Source organism: Heterocephalus glaber, unplaced genomic scaffold, assembly GCF_053883595.1.
Source record: "Heterocephalus glaber isolate CG9 unplaced genomic scaffold, H.glaber_assembly_v1.0 deba00001463, whole genome shotgun sequence".
NCBI classification, from domain to species: Eukaryota; Metazoa; Chordata; class Mammalia; order Rodentia; family Bathyergidae; genus Heterocephalus; species Heterocephalus glaber.
Window position 1 is genome coordinate 3,546,659 of NW_028258310.1, and position 15,186 is coordinate 3,561,844.

The following is a 15,186-nucleotide window of genomic DNA, read 5'->3' on the forward strand; positions in this document are numbered from 1 at the left end:
GTCATAGTCTTGCTAATTCACTGAAGTGGTCAGCCTGGACTCTAGTTTGCAATCTTCCTGTCTCAGTCTCCCAGATGGCCCAGATTACGCTAAGTTCAGTTTATGAAATCTCTGTGAAATGTTGTCTCTGATGTTAAAACCGTACCATAGTGGCAATTGAGCACTCCATGGTAAAGAATAGAGCTGGAATTTGTGTCCTCAGTTTGTGGTGGTTTTTATTCACAGAGTGTAAAAAACAAATTTGGTTTGGTGTGGCTTCTCAGAGAGTGATTGTAATGCATTGAGCTACATGTCTATTAACAACTAAGAAATTGGATGCAAATGTGCTGATAATAATAAAAATGTGTGCTGTTTCATTTTTTCTGTCCACTATAATACATCTGTTTTATCATTTTTCATTTAATGCATATCTTAAAGAGAACAACAATGAGTGAATTTAAGTTTGCTCTCTTTTTGTTCCCTTTCCCTCTCAATATTGTTATCTCAGAGAGATAGGGCTGACTGGACCATGAAACTATCTCATCAAGCAGGAGAAATAGCAACTAATTCATTATTTATGCATATGGAGCTTTTTGGTTCAGCTTTTGGGAGTTTTCTGAAAGCGATTGGGCTGCCAAAAATGGTTAGACTCAACACATGCTCTAGTTAGTTAATCTCTTTCACTGTTAAAAGTCATACTATTTTTTTAAAAAATGCCTTTTTTAGTATGCAGAGTGAGAGTTTCTATGCAAGTTAGCTGAAATAGTATTCAGACTATAAACAGCTTGTAATGTATCCAAGAAGAAAAAAAGTTATTTTTAACTGCCATTTTCATTAAAGCCATGAACCTTGAGTATATAAATGGGTTACATGTGCTCCTTTATCTTAGTCTGTCCTGTGTTCTTTTTTCAGTTTATAAATAGGAGTTTCCACATTTGCAAGAATCTACAAGATTATTCTCATATATCTCATACCAACTGTATGTGTATCCAGTCATTTTCAGGCGCTTTCTCACAAGTCTTCTGTTCAATTAGCCATCTTCAGTAAAGAACCTTTCTTTCTGCAGTATTTGATATATCAAGGACTTCTATTTGTCTAAGTATTTTGTTGTAGTCTGATTTTTTCTTTGTCCATAGTACATGGGTTTCTTGCTTATTTTATATTCCTATAAAAGTCTTCACTTTCTTAACAAAAAAGTTTAAAACAAGGAGACCTAAAGCCACAAAGTCCTGACTGAAATCCATGTGTCCTGACTTTCAATCTCACATCCCTTGCAGGGCTCTCTATAATTTTAATCTATTATTTCTCAACTGTTGGCTTTAATACATAGGTAAAGTGATTACTAATTTTCTGCAGATGAAAAGTTGAGCTATGTACACTGTAACATTAAAGAATTTACTTGGAATTTATTTTTCTCATGAATCCCAAAATATAATTCAGAAGCTGAACTTTTTTAAAGTGCATGATTGCAGTACACAATGCTTACATTCTTTATGTGGAGTTGGTAGGTGTAGGCAGCACACCTTAATTTCTGTTTTCATCCCCTTTCCCTCCCTTCCATCCCTTCTCTTTATCCTCTTCCCATTTGAGAAAGATCTATCTCTCTACTTCCTGTTACCTTTTATTTTGCTCTTTATTTATAATGATTTTCTCATACAAGAGAAATCATGTGATATTTAAGCTTGTGTCTGAAAAAGTAAAAGGCACTATATAATTCTTTCTCCCCCATCTCTCTTCCCCTTTTTCTTTCCTCCCTACTTTGTATCTATCTGCCTCTCTACTCCCACTTCCACTTTCCTGCTTCCCTATCTCCTCTCCTCTCTTCTCAAGAACACCCAAAATTGATCTTAGGATCAGTGCAACAGATTTGGTCTATTTTAATTTATACCTGGTTGGAATCAATCACTAGACTTGGCCCTGGTGTTTGTTGTTCTTCACTTGTCTGGAACCCTATGGAGCGGCTCATTCTGACAGCAATAGAATCATGTGGTCTTCATGAGAGGCGTGAGGAGGTGGAATGACTGAGTCTGTGCACACATTCAGTTCTGCCTTGCACTCATCTGCTGCTTTCGATAAGACCTCATCAGACAATCTGAGGGGGCTGAGGCAGAGCTTTTAAGCCTGATTGCATAGCTAACTGACCAACCTTTACTAGCTCTATGGACATAATGTATATTATGCACAAAGCAATATCTATTAAACAATCTGGAAGTATTTCTCTCTTTTTTATATCCAGCATCCTTATATCAGGTGATATAAAAACACATACTTTAGGAACTTGATTGTTATAATAAAAAAGAGAAAATATAAAATTTATTGTGGGCTTCTTATGTCCCATGAGTGGTTCTAGGGTGTACCTGGATTATCTAATTTAATTTCCCCAACAATTTCATGAACTATTACAACCCCATTATTCAGATGAGAGTGTCAAAGCTCATTGTATGGAACTATACTGAAACAGACCCAGGGTTCAAATCAGACTATTTGACTGCAGAGCTCAGGCCTTCCCTGAATATCAGGCCTGATCTTATTGCATGTCTGTGTTTAGACCAAACTTTTCTGCTGAATATGACTACCAGAATCTTGTGAACAAGTAACTAGACATGGAGGTGGCTACGCAACTGGATTTCTGGCATCATCCAAGAAAGAGCTTACTCTCACTCATACAGTGTTTTTAATTTACAGTCCTCACCACCTTGTTTACGATCCTCCTACCTCAGCCTTCCAGAATGCTGAGATTACAGAGGTGTACCATTGTGACATTGATAATCACTTCAAATTTTTATTATTATTAGTGCATGTATGCAGTACATAATGATTACATTCATTGTGGAGAGTTGGTACATGTACTTAATTCATCTTATTTCTTTGTACATCCCCTTCCTTTATTGCCAGGAGGGTTACCATGAGAAATCTTATCTTGAGCTCAGCTGGGTCAGGAAGAGAACAGGTACTTTTCAAGGTGGCCTCTGCTCTGACCATTTCATCTCTGTAATCGGGCTTCAGCATTTAAAGCCTTTAGGTCAAGAGTACTTAGCATAACCAACCCCATGCTCCTCATGTCCTGTAGTGTCATTTATCCCAGTTTATGCTAAAATTCCTGTTAATAAGAATTTGTTTAAATGGGGACTTGAAATTTCAGAGTGGCCGCTTCTGGCAAAAATAGGACTACAAAATGAAAGGAAATGCTAGGCATTTCTACTCCCTACCTGAGTTTTATTTGCTCCTGCTGATACTGCATTCCTGCATAATGAACTCACACGCCTTCATCTCACAGCAGGTGTTTGCCTGGCTCCATCATTTTTAAACCCATTCATAATTTTTGTTATTACTTTCTTGTCATTACAGAGGTTAGTGTAAAACAAACATCCCACAGGTCTGCGGCTGTAGCATAGATAAACAAGTAATGTTCAACCTTTATTGAATAGTGGATATTAAAGGGTACAATGAAAAATTCTCATCTTTTCATCTTCTGGATGGAAATGACATCAGCGTGTATAGAAAAAGAAGCTATCTTTTCCTGCCTTTCCTATTTGACTTTTATCACCTCTTCTTCATGTTTGGCCATTGATCTCCTTAAAAGCGCACTTTGCCTGGTTCCCAGTGGGGCTAATACAAACGAATGTTGTCTCAGCCTAACTTCAAAGTGCAGGCTATTATAATTTTTCACATTCTCCTTTTTAACTAAAAGAGCAAATTTCAGAAAATTTCATAAGATGCATGGTTATGTGTTGTTGTGATTTGTGATTTGTACATCACAGGAGAAGCATAAAATATATTTTACAAAGGGTAATTCTACTCAACTAAAATATTAAGCATGCAAAAAACACAATCCTTTAAGGTAGGGATATAGGCTCACAATACATTTATATTTAATGATTGAACAAATTAAAGGTGAAAATATTTCAGTTATCTAAAGGATTTTAGAAGTCTCCTTACAAACTGGAGGAGAGTGAGTAATGTAACATCCAGTCAAAGTTAAGGCAGTGTTCATTTTTTCTCATTTGTGTTTCTGCTTTTTATTGACCTTTTTTTTACTTCCTTCTTTGATTTTGAAACTCTTTAAAAATTATAGTATTTTATATAATTTACAATTCTTTACTTTTGCCTGCATTGTATGATACAGAGAGAAATTAACTAGTAAGTGAATCAGGAAGTTCAAGTAAAATGGAAATCTCAGTTTTACTGATATTTCTTTTTTGTGTTTATATTCTTCTTGTCTAAGAATGCAGGTGTTCCATAATAATGGACAGAGCTTCTTAAGCAGGTAGGTGGATCAAGGCTAGACCGATGTGAATAGAAACAAACACCAGAGAACTAATTTCTGTAGACAGGGCATTTCCTGGTTGTATTAAACTGTTAATTTGTAAAAGTCCAATCAAAGTACTACTCATAATAACTACTGTATATATCAAATGTTTACTCTGTGACAGATACAATAAGTACTCATACCCATATTTCATTTTCATTTAAAACATAAAAGAACATTCTGAGCTTTATTTTCAAACTGAGAGCCTAGATCCATTTATTAAAATAGTTTAGTGGATTATGATTGGCATTTAAAGAAAAGTAAATAGCATTATACTATAAAAATAACAAATGAAGCTTATTAAAATGTTTGTTTCAGAATATGTGTGAATGTCCATATGACTATTGACAAAGTACAATGTATTTTGCATTGATACATACAGTTAAAAAAAATCCTTTAAACCCTGCCCTGCAAGGTAATATGTTAATTATATTAATTTTTAGAAAAACATAAAAATAAAATAAAAAGCTCCAGCTTTATATTGCTGACTTCTAAGTTCCCAAATGAATTAGTTTCCAAATAGAATTTTCAGTGGAGACTAAGATAATGTTATTGTTGCCTGCTGCTTCCTGTCTCTCTCCTGGTTTACATTTTCTTAGCATCAAAGCAGCCCTAACATAGAGTGATTAAGTCTCCTCAGATCCGGCCATCTGCACCATTGAGTAAGTGAGATGCTTCAAATAAGTGAATGATGAATTCTGTTCCAGACTGTCCCATAAAATTATAATAAAAATAATAATGAAGTGCTCTATAATAAAAAGAAAGTCGTTACAAATACTGTGCTATTGATTTCAAAGGGCAGTAATTTCAGAGGAGCTCTTTCATCTGTGTTATAAATCTCAGCAACCAGTGGAGAAAATGTCAGGATTTAAAAAGCAAACAAATAGAAAAAAAATCACCTCACTGCTCATCTTTCATGCTGTTTTGAGTAAAACTAAGGTAGCACAAATATTTAAACAGATGGCTCAATGATATGCTTTTTTTCTTTACTAATCATAGTTATTAAAGCACTCACTTTATTTTTATTGTGTTTTAAATGGGCAGAGAAAATCTGGGTCTGATAATGACCTTTGTACATCATGCCGCAAATTGATTTTGGTGACCTTTCACTCTCTGATAATTAGGCTGGCTTCACACACATTCATCTCCCTCTCTCTGCTTGCAGTGCCTGGCTCAGTCTCCTCTCCCGCTTGCTCCTCAGAAACCAATTCTTCCCCTCTCCCAGCTTTGTCTCCTCATGGCTCAGTTGGGATTCTCTCTTCTCTCTGAAAAGCCACAAGTTCTTGAATAAAGAATGAATAGAGGCATTTAGAAGCTGACTGATATTTGGAATGATCAAATATCTGAATTGTCATGTAATTATGACCATCACAATGATGTCATTGCCATAGTCATTTGGCGATTGTGTACATTGTGTTGAAGACTTATTACCACACTGAATTATAAGGTGGTAATTTTATAAGGATGTTTCTTTGTGGCTAATGTGAACAGATGGTTGAAGTGGAAAAGAAATAAATTATGCCTCATTTTACCTTACATTTTCCTTATTATTATGCTTGGAAATTAAGAACATCAGACTAACATACTTATATATACTTTTTAAAAATCATACTCTTTAAAAATCCATTTTATCACCTATCTGCAAACTCCACATTTTATGCTTTCTTTAGATAATTTTCAAGTTTTTAAAATCCTGGTTAAAATATTCTTCATTATTTGACCATTTTAAAATGTACAATTCCATAGTATTAAGTACATTCGCAATATTGTAGAGCTATTGGCGCTATTTCCAGAACTTTTTCATAGTCACAAGTATTTAAATGTCTTTTCAAACAAGAACATTTTTAGTTCATTAGGGAACTTTTCTTTTGTCCCTAGGTGAGATTTATTAAGACATATTCATTTTTTTGGTACTCGGGATCGAACTCGGGGCCTAGCGCTTGCAAGGCAGACAGTGGAACCACTGAGATAAATCCCCAGCCCAAGACATATTCTTAATATAGTTCTTTATCTATGACCCCTTAAGCCTAAAGTTAATTATCAATGTTCTTCTCAGGGTTACCAGATTCCAGCAAAGTTTATTGAGGAATAATACAGGAAAGTTTACAGGTGATAATAGCTGACATTTATGGAGTGTTTATTTTAAGTGAAGCACTAAGCTAATTACAGTACATGTTGAGGAGAAAATAGTAGATAATAAAAGGCTACTTAAAACATTCCTTAATCCCCACACCCCCTGAAAAATTTCCTTAAGGCAAAGTTGGTATTCTTATTAAGTTGACTTTTAGTACAAATATATACCAGTTGAATTTTTCATGTGAATGTGCACTAAGCTACAATAAAGATCATGAATGAACTGGACCCAGTCTTATGAGCATGCAGGTCCTTTAGCTATTCTTAAGGGGAAGAGATGTAACTCCCAAACCTGCTAGGTATTCGAAGTGTGAGTTCGTATTTTCTAAAATCAAAGAATGAATTCTAGGAACAATGGAGATTAAGAGTAGGAAAAATTTATTGAGAGAAAGATGGCTCCTGCCTAAGTGAGACAGAAGGGGGACCAGAAAATGGGTTGCCTGCTCATCCCACTTTTCAAAGGTGTTTTATATGACAAAGCCATGTGGTGAGGTGGGTACAAAGTGGAACAAAACTATAAGACCCAGTGGAAAATTACAAGGTGGGCATAAGGTGGGACAAAATCAAGACCAACCAATAAGATTACAAGTGCAGTCACCGAGATAATAGTGATTAAATGGGGATCAAATGGGAAAACAAGTCACACACAAAGAATTTCCCATTTAGAATATCAATCACTGCTATTTATCTCTGGGAAAGTAGTACCTCCTTTATTTTTTATAATGCTAACTGGTGAATGTGCCTCAAATGTTCTCCATGTTGGCTTCTCGCTGCATTGGCTCCTGGAGGGCTGGCGCCTTGAGGGTGACCCTATCTAACTGCCCACAAGATATTTAATTAATTTACCTATCTACAATACTACTCTTTCTTATTGCCAGAGAAACACAACTCATAACTATGATTTTAAGATGGAGGAAGCTAATGCAGGAATGTGGGCAGACAAGTGATGGGAAAGCTGAAAAGCCAGTAGCAGACTTTGAGGCAACTCCAGGCTTAGCAACAATAGTGAACAACTACTATGCTGGGGTTGGAGTGTCCATGCAGTGTTACTGGAGCCCAGGAGTGGGTGTTACTTTGTGGAAGCATAAATGGAATGAGACATAGCCATGGTTAGAGACATTCTCCAATGGAGAGAGTGAAGGAGAAACAATCCTAATTTCTCTCTTCTCTCTCCCTACAATTCTTTCTAGTGGCCAAACCCAACCAGAAGCCATCTGATAGATGATAGAGTGGGACAGGGACACCACCAGTTCCAACATGCCCACCTGCCATCTTAGAGAAATGTGGGTTTAATTTTACATAGGTCACAAAGGACATGTTCAGCAGGTTATGAGTAGTCTCCCAAGTATTATAGGCATAAGTTAGGTAGAAATTAATATACAGTCAGAGAGGGACTGAATTCTCAAAGAAGTCAACAGAAAGAATAAGTGGCTAGAGGTGCATCTGAAGAAGGCCAGGCCTCAGGATAAAGATGCAAGGACCAGGCCTACCTGCCTCCTAAGGGATAAGCAGGCCTACCTGCTTCCCTAAACAGTAACCAAACTAGTGCTATAATTAGCACCACCTGGTCCCGGAAGTCCAGATAGGCATCAGTCACCCAGGTGGGTGGGTGACCAGAACATTGGACCTACCCCTTCCCCAAAATGCCTTTGTTCTTTCCATGTACCCTTGCTGTGTGACTCACTTCCCTATTGGACCAATATTAGCCAAGCAGCTATATTTGATGGCAGTTGTATAACACTGTACTCATGTTGTGACAAAAATTACTTCTGACAAAGGGCCTCAGGGGCAGCAAAGTCACTTCATGTCCATTCATTCCAGTCAAATTCTACCCCTCCTAGGAAACTACCATCCCAGTTTGTAACACCATGGATTTGTTTTGCCTATTACGAAATCTCACATAAAAAGAATCTTATGTGTTATTCTTTCACATCTGGTGTTTTTCCACTCATCATGTTACTGAAGTTCTTTCATGTTGTTATGTGATATCATTTTATTACTTCTGATAGTTTTCTGATGTGTAGGTATATTAAAATGTGTTTATCTATTTTCCTGTTGATATCACTGTTTTATTATTTTATTATTATGATTAAAGCTATTATAAATTTCCAAGAATAAGCTTTATTGTTGGCCTGCTTTAACTTCTATCAGGTGAATGTATTGAAATGAATTAACTAATTGTATGCTAAATGCATATTAACTGTAAAAAAAGCTGAAAAGAATTCTGAAGTAATTATATCATTTTATAATTTCATCACCAATATTTGAGAGTGAGTTTCAGTAGATTTTTACATAGTCTGAATGTGAATCTTTTGGCATTTATAGAAATAACAAATATTTCTTCCAGTCTAAGATGTGCATTTCTTACAGCTGTGCTATAAGGTTTAGTTTTGATGAAATAAAAGTTTTTCATTCCTCATTTTTTAGTGATTAATACTCATTATGTTCTCTCTAAGAAATCACTGCCTGACACAATGTTATAAGAATATTCTCTTTTCCTCCAGAGTTTTAGGTTTTAGCTTTCACATCTTAGTTCTATAATCCATCTTAATCTAATTTTGTGTGTCATTTGAGTTGGGATTGAGGGGGTCATTTACTTGTATACATACATATCCATTTTTAGACCCTGTATTCTATTTAATGGAACTATTTCTCTGTAGCTTCCTTGACAGCATACTATAGTATTTTTAAAGATTTGAAATAAAATAGTGTATATTCTCCAACTCTGCTTTGTTTTTTTTTCAATGATATTGAATTTTCCTATGAATTCTAGAGTCAAAATTTCAATTCCCTTTTTTTTTTGGTACCAGGGATCGAACTCTGGAAAGAAGCCTTAGTTTCCAATATCTAACCATATCTTTCCAGCCATGTGAACGAAGCTTCTTGAAAAAGTAGATCTTCCACTCTTCAAAATACTACTGACATGGTGGAATAGATGTAACTCCCAGAACTGCTAGATATCCAAAACTTGAGTGCATGTTGTCTAAAATCAAAGAATAAATTCTAGCTACAATGGAAATTGAGTAGGAAAAAATTTATTGAGAGAAAGATAGCTTCTGTCTAAGAGAGACAGAAGGGGGCCCAGAAAGTGGGTGGCCTGCCTATCTTGCTTTTCAAAGGCATTTTATTGAGCAAATCCATGAGGTGAGTTGGGTTCAAGGTGAGACAAAACTGTAAGACCCAATGGAAAATTACAAGGTGGGAATGAGGTGGGACAAAACCATGATCAATCAATATGGTTACAAGTGCAATCACTGAGGTAATATTGATTAAATAGGGATCAAATGGAAAAACAAGTTATCTACAAGTAATTTCTGGAAAGGAAATGGGCTAGGGAGATTGATGTCTATTTAGAATATCAATCATTGCTATTTATCTCTAGGGGAAGTAGTACCTCTTTTTTTTTTTAATGCTAACCAGTGAATGTGCCTCAATTTTTTTTCTATGCTGAAGGTCCAGCTTCCTCTAACTGCCTTATAATAATTTCTAACTTAACTACCTGCAATACTACCACATGGACTGCATCTAAACTCTTAATTCCTTGAGAGACCCCAAGCCTGAATCTCCCAACCCATTGTTTCAAATTCCTGGTCCAGAAAAACTGTATGAGATAAGAAATGTTTGTTAAAGTTTTGATGCACTGAATTTCTGGTAATTTCCTGTGTAGCAATAGAACATATAATGCAACTTAAAAATGTTTTACAATTGGTTCTTGCAATTATTTATAAATAAAATTTACTTTTAAATATTAATCACTTATCTACTGATCTTGTTAAGTTCATTCCTTAGTGTTAGTTTGTTTTGTAGTTGCAAGGATTTTTTTTTTTTTAGCGTAGACAATCATGCCATCTATGAATAAAGACACTTTTGCTTCTCTCTTCCCAAACTGTATGGCTTCTATTTATTTTTCAGCCTTCCTACAATAGATAGAACTTGAAGTACAATTTCCATTGGTGAATGTATAGCAAATCTCTTCACCTTCATCCTGGATGTGAAAGAATGTTCAGTCTTTTGCTATTAATTATGATGTGCGCTACAGTTTTTCATAGATGGGAAAATTATCATCTAGCTATAGTTTGCTGACATTTTCTATCAGAAATGGGTGATCACATCATTGCTTTTTAAAGAAATTATGAAAACAGCAATAAAATATACTTAGTTATATTTATCCACATTGCCACCATTTCCAAGGGGTTGCACCCTTTGCTTTCATCTGGTATCATTTTCCTTCATTCTGAAGGGCAATCTATGGCTATTAGCAGGTTTACTGGCAGTAGAGTCTTCCAGATTTTGTTTCTCTGAAAATTGTTATTTTATGCCAGTTTTTAAGGACTTTTTCAGAGTACATTATTTAATTTATTTATATTTCCCCTCATGAGAATGTGAGCTGTATGAAGTTAGAAGCCTTGTTTATCTCTGTATTCATTTTACCTGAACTCTGTCACATAGAATTGGCCAATTTGTAGTTAGCAGAAGGGGGGTGGGACAAGAAAGGAAGAAAAGAAAGAAAAATAAGAAAGATGGAAGGAGGAAAGTCGGGAAGAATGAAGAAAGGACAGAAGAAGGGAAGCTAGAAGAAAGGAAAAAAGAAGAAAGAAAACTAATTGGCACTGCTACTCTTGGCCTCCATGAAAATGTTTGTGTTTGACAGTGTTTCTTGAAACATTGGTTGCAATTCATCTGGTATTTGAGTGCCACAGATTAGCCTGTTTAAAATGCAATTAAAAATATGTGGCAAAAGGAGGTAAAGGAAAATGTCAATTATATACAAGTCTCCAAAAATTTATAATGCATGTTAAAGTTCAATATAACAATTTATGTCAAGGGAACTTTGACAAAGTGTCAAGATCACACAAGCACAGAGGAAAACTCAGTCTATTCAATAAGTGATGGTGAGAAAATCAAATATCAAAATGCAGAAGAATGAAATTGGGCTTCTTTATCCTGCAGACAAAAATAACTAAAAATGTATTACAGACATAAATGCGAGATCTGAGCCTGCAAAAGTACTAGAAAAAACACAGTAGAGACACTTCTTGACATTGATCTTGGCAAAGGTTTTTTTTTGGATGTGACCTCCCCATCCCCAAACGCAAACAGATAAAAAAAAAAACAAAAAACCCACCACAAACAGATAAAGCAAAAGTGGATAACAAGACATGATGGCACATGTCTGTTATCCTAGCATCCCAGGAAGCTGAGGCAGGAATATTGCAGTCTGAGGCCAGTATAGGCTATGTAGTAGGTTCAAGGCCATTCTGGACTATGTAGTCAGACCCTGTCTCAAAAATAAAAAATGCAGAGAAAAAATGTGATTTGATTAAATGAAAAAAGCTTCTACACACTGTAGGAAATAATTTATAGAATCAAGGGAAAACCTACGGAATGGGGAAAACATTTGTAACCATGTATTTAATAAGACATTGATATTCAAATTATATAAAGAAGCAAAACAAATTAATAGTAAAAAACAAGCAAAATAAACACAACAGAACACTTGACCAAAAAATATGCAAAAGACCTCAGTGGACATTTCTCAAAAAAAAAAGATATAAAAATGGCTAATGAGTAATGAAAAAATATTCAACACCATTAATCATCAGAGAAATGCAAATTAAAATACCTTGTGTTTGTAAAAATGCCTTTTATTGAAAAACAAAATTTAAATGTTGGTAATGATGAATAGAGAGAAGAACCATTGTGCAGTTTTGGCAGGAATGTAAATTAGTGTAGCTATTATGCAAAACAGTATGAGGTTCCTCAAATAAATTACAAATAGAATTACCCTATGATCCAGCAGTACCCCTTCTGGGTATGTATTCAAAGGAAACAAAGTCAATAGTCTGTCAAAGAGATATCCATATTCCCATGGTCCATGTCCCACTGTAGTATTATTCATAATAGCCAAGATATTAAATCAACCTACATGTCTATCAACAGATAAATGAATAATGAAAATATGATATGTACAAACAATGAAATGGTAGTCAGCATTTGAGAGAGAATAGATGAACCTTGAGGACATGATAGTGAATGAAATAAGTAAGATAAGAAAGACAAATACTAATGATCTCATTTATTCATGGAATTTTTAAAAACTTGAACTCTTAGAAACAGAATAGAATGTTGGTTGTGTGTGTATCTTCCGTATCTCATGTTCCATATGATATACATTCATTGAAACCTTATAAGTGTAAAGGCAATAATAATTTTTACCACAAATAAAGAAATACTACTAGTATGTACAATCAGTCTTTAAAATGAAACATACAGAGTATTGGCACTTTTTCAGAATTCTCATACTGCGCACATGAAAATGTGCACATGGCCTACAATAGTAGATAGAGGCTTAATGTCAGCAGCAAGTGAATTAATCGATGGCCAAGATACAGATAATTTGCAAAGGCATTTTTCATGGAAACGTTTTAAAAACATGTATAATTCTAAGCACTTACCTTATATTAGCAGTGATTTTTCTGCCTGCAAAAGGAAAGTGACTTTGAAGTAATATCATTTTTAATACTTATAATGCTGATGATGGATCAACAAAGAATGTTCTTCTAGGAAAGATCAGATTAAGCACTTGTGCTTAGGGATTTTCTAGAAAAAAAATGCAGTTGGAGTCAAACTCTGAAATTATAGAACAATAACTTTTATTTCATAGAAAAATATTTCAGGGGAATGTGCTAAGATTTAGGTCATTTTAAATGTGCCCAGAAAAAGACTATGAAATAAACTGTGTAGTTTAATTCTCTGAAGAAAGAAGTCACTCAGTTGAGCTAACAGAGCTGTTTTGTACCTTATTTTGATGTGTAAATAATGTTGATCATCCTATCAGCATCTTTGTTGAGTCATAAGATGGTTTTAAAAGAAAATGCATGGTATGTGTCAAGTTATGAGAGGTAATTGATGTCAGGATGTAGGTTTTGGAGACAAACAGGTTTAAACATAGGAATATTTTACACCATTATTTTCTATGACATAATGGGTTTAAGTTTATTGTCCATTTTACTCCCCAAAGTGACCTAATTTATACGGGATAGGACACAGTGATTTATAGAGTTGTTTTCAGTTTTAAAATTATTATTTTATATAATTATATGTTATTATATGTTAAGTCAGTGTACATATGTATTTGTACTCAGTACAGAAATATTTTTTCTTTATTTTTTCATTCTATTTGTTTGAGAGTCAAGAAAATTGAAGCTTTTTTTTTTTGGTACCGGGGATTGAACTCGAGTCCTTGCACTTGCGCAACAGGTGGCAAAACCACTGAGCTAAATCCCCTGCCCAAAACTGAATCTTTTTAAAATGTTAACTAGTTTTTTGTTTCTTTTTTTGCAAACTACCTTTTTGTTCTTCTTCTTGCCTATTTCATGATACTTGAATTTTTTTTTAGTATTTTTATTGGTACATTTATAGTACCTAATGATTACTTCCATTGTGGGAAGTTGGTACACATACATAAGACATCTTAATTCTCTTTTACATCCTCTTCCCCTGCTTTACCCTTTCTTCATTTCATTCTGATTCAAAAGTTAATTTGTAAGGTTTTTTCCTAAAATTAGATAGTTTTTAAAAAAATTATGGGTTTCTTAAATGTGTTTACTGTTGTTCATAATGTTTTAGGCTTTGCAGAAAGGGATTATTTGTTTAACAGTTGTCTAAACTATCAAATTTATGGTTTCTAAATGTTGTATTACTAAGAAGGATCCTTTTTATTCCTGGGTTATAAATAAATTCAGTCATATTTCATCTAGTACTTTTATGGCATCATTGTTTACTTTAAATCTTTGATCCATCTGGAGTTTATTGTTATGTAAGTAGTGTTTTGGAGACGTAGTATTACTTTTTTCAAATGACTATCTGATCATCACAGATTTATTAAGAAATTGTCTTTATACCACTGGTTTGAAATGTTCTCTTTATGATAATGGCCATATGTATTTGGGTCTATTTCTAAACTTTCTCTTCCATTGATTGTTTCCTGCATATTCCTGGGCCATTATTAAAATGGCATAAGTTGGTACCCGCTTTATTATCTGGTAGAATTTATCACTCTTCTTCTTGAGAATATTTCTAGCAAGTTTTATGTTTTTTCAGCCTAATAGGGTAGGGTGGTTTCATTTTTTAGTTTTTTTATTTTTTAGAACAGGATTATAATTTATTGAAGGCTTTTATTGCATCTTTTAATAGATTCTGAAAATTTTTCATGTTATAATGTCTTGCATATTCCTTATAAAGTTTGTTTCTATAATTTTTCTGTTTGGGACTACAATTGAGATAGTCTCTTTCATTATATTCTTAACTTGTTACTGTTTATGCATGAGAATTTGTACTTTTAACCATATGCATATCATAATGTCTTTTTGTAGCACATTTCTAGCTCATTCTACTTTTCCACATGTGTAATCACATTATGTACTAGTAATTATTAACCTTTAAATTTAGGTATACATAATTTTTTTCAGATTAGAGAATTGTCAACAGTACTGCTTATCTGGGTTCAATTAAAACCTTGCCAAATTAGTGAAATGTTCTATTCCTGTCTTTCATTTGTAGAATGTTGAGAATTACTTACTCCATAATGATAATGTAAAGATCAAGTTAGTAATGTGTGTAAAGCATTTAGCAAAATCCCTGGAACATAATAAGCATTCAGAAATATTAATCATTGTTTTGTTTTTTCTCAGAGTTAATTGCATAGACTTTTGTTATCACCATTAAATAATACTAATTGCAGTTTTAAATGACTCTCAATGTTG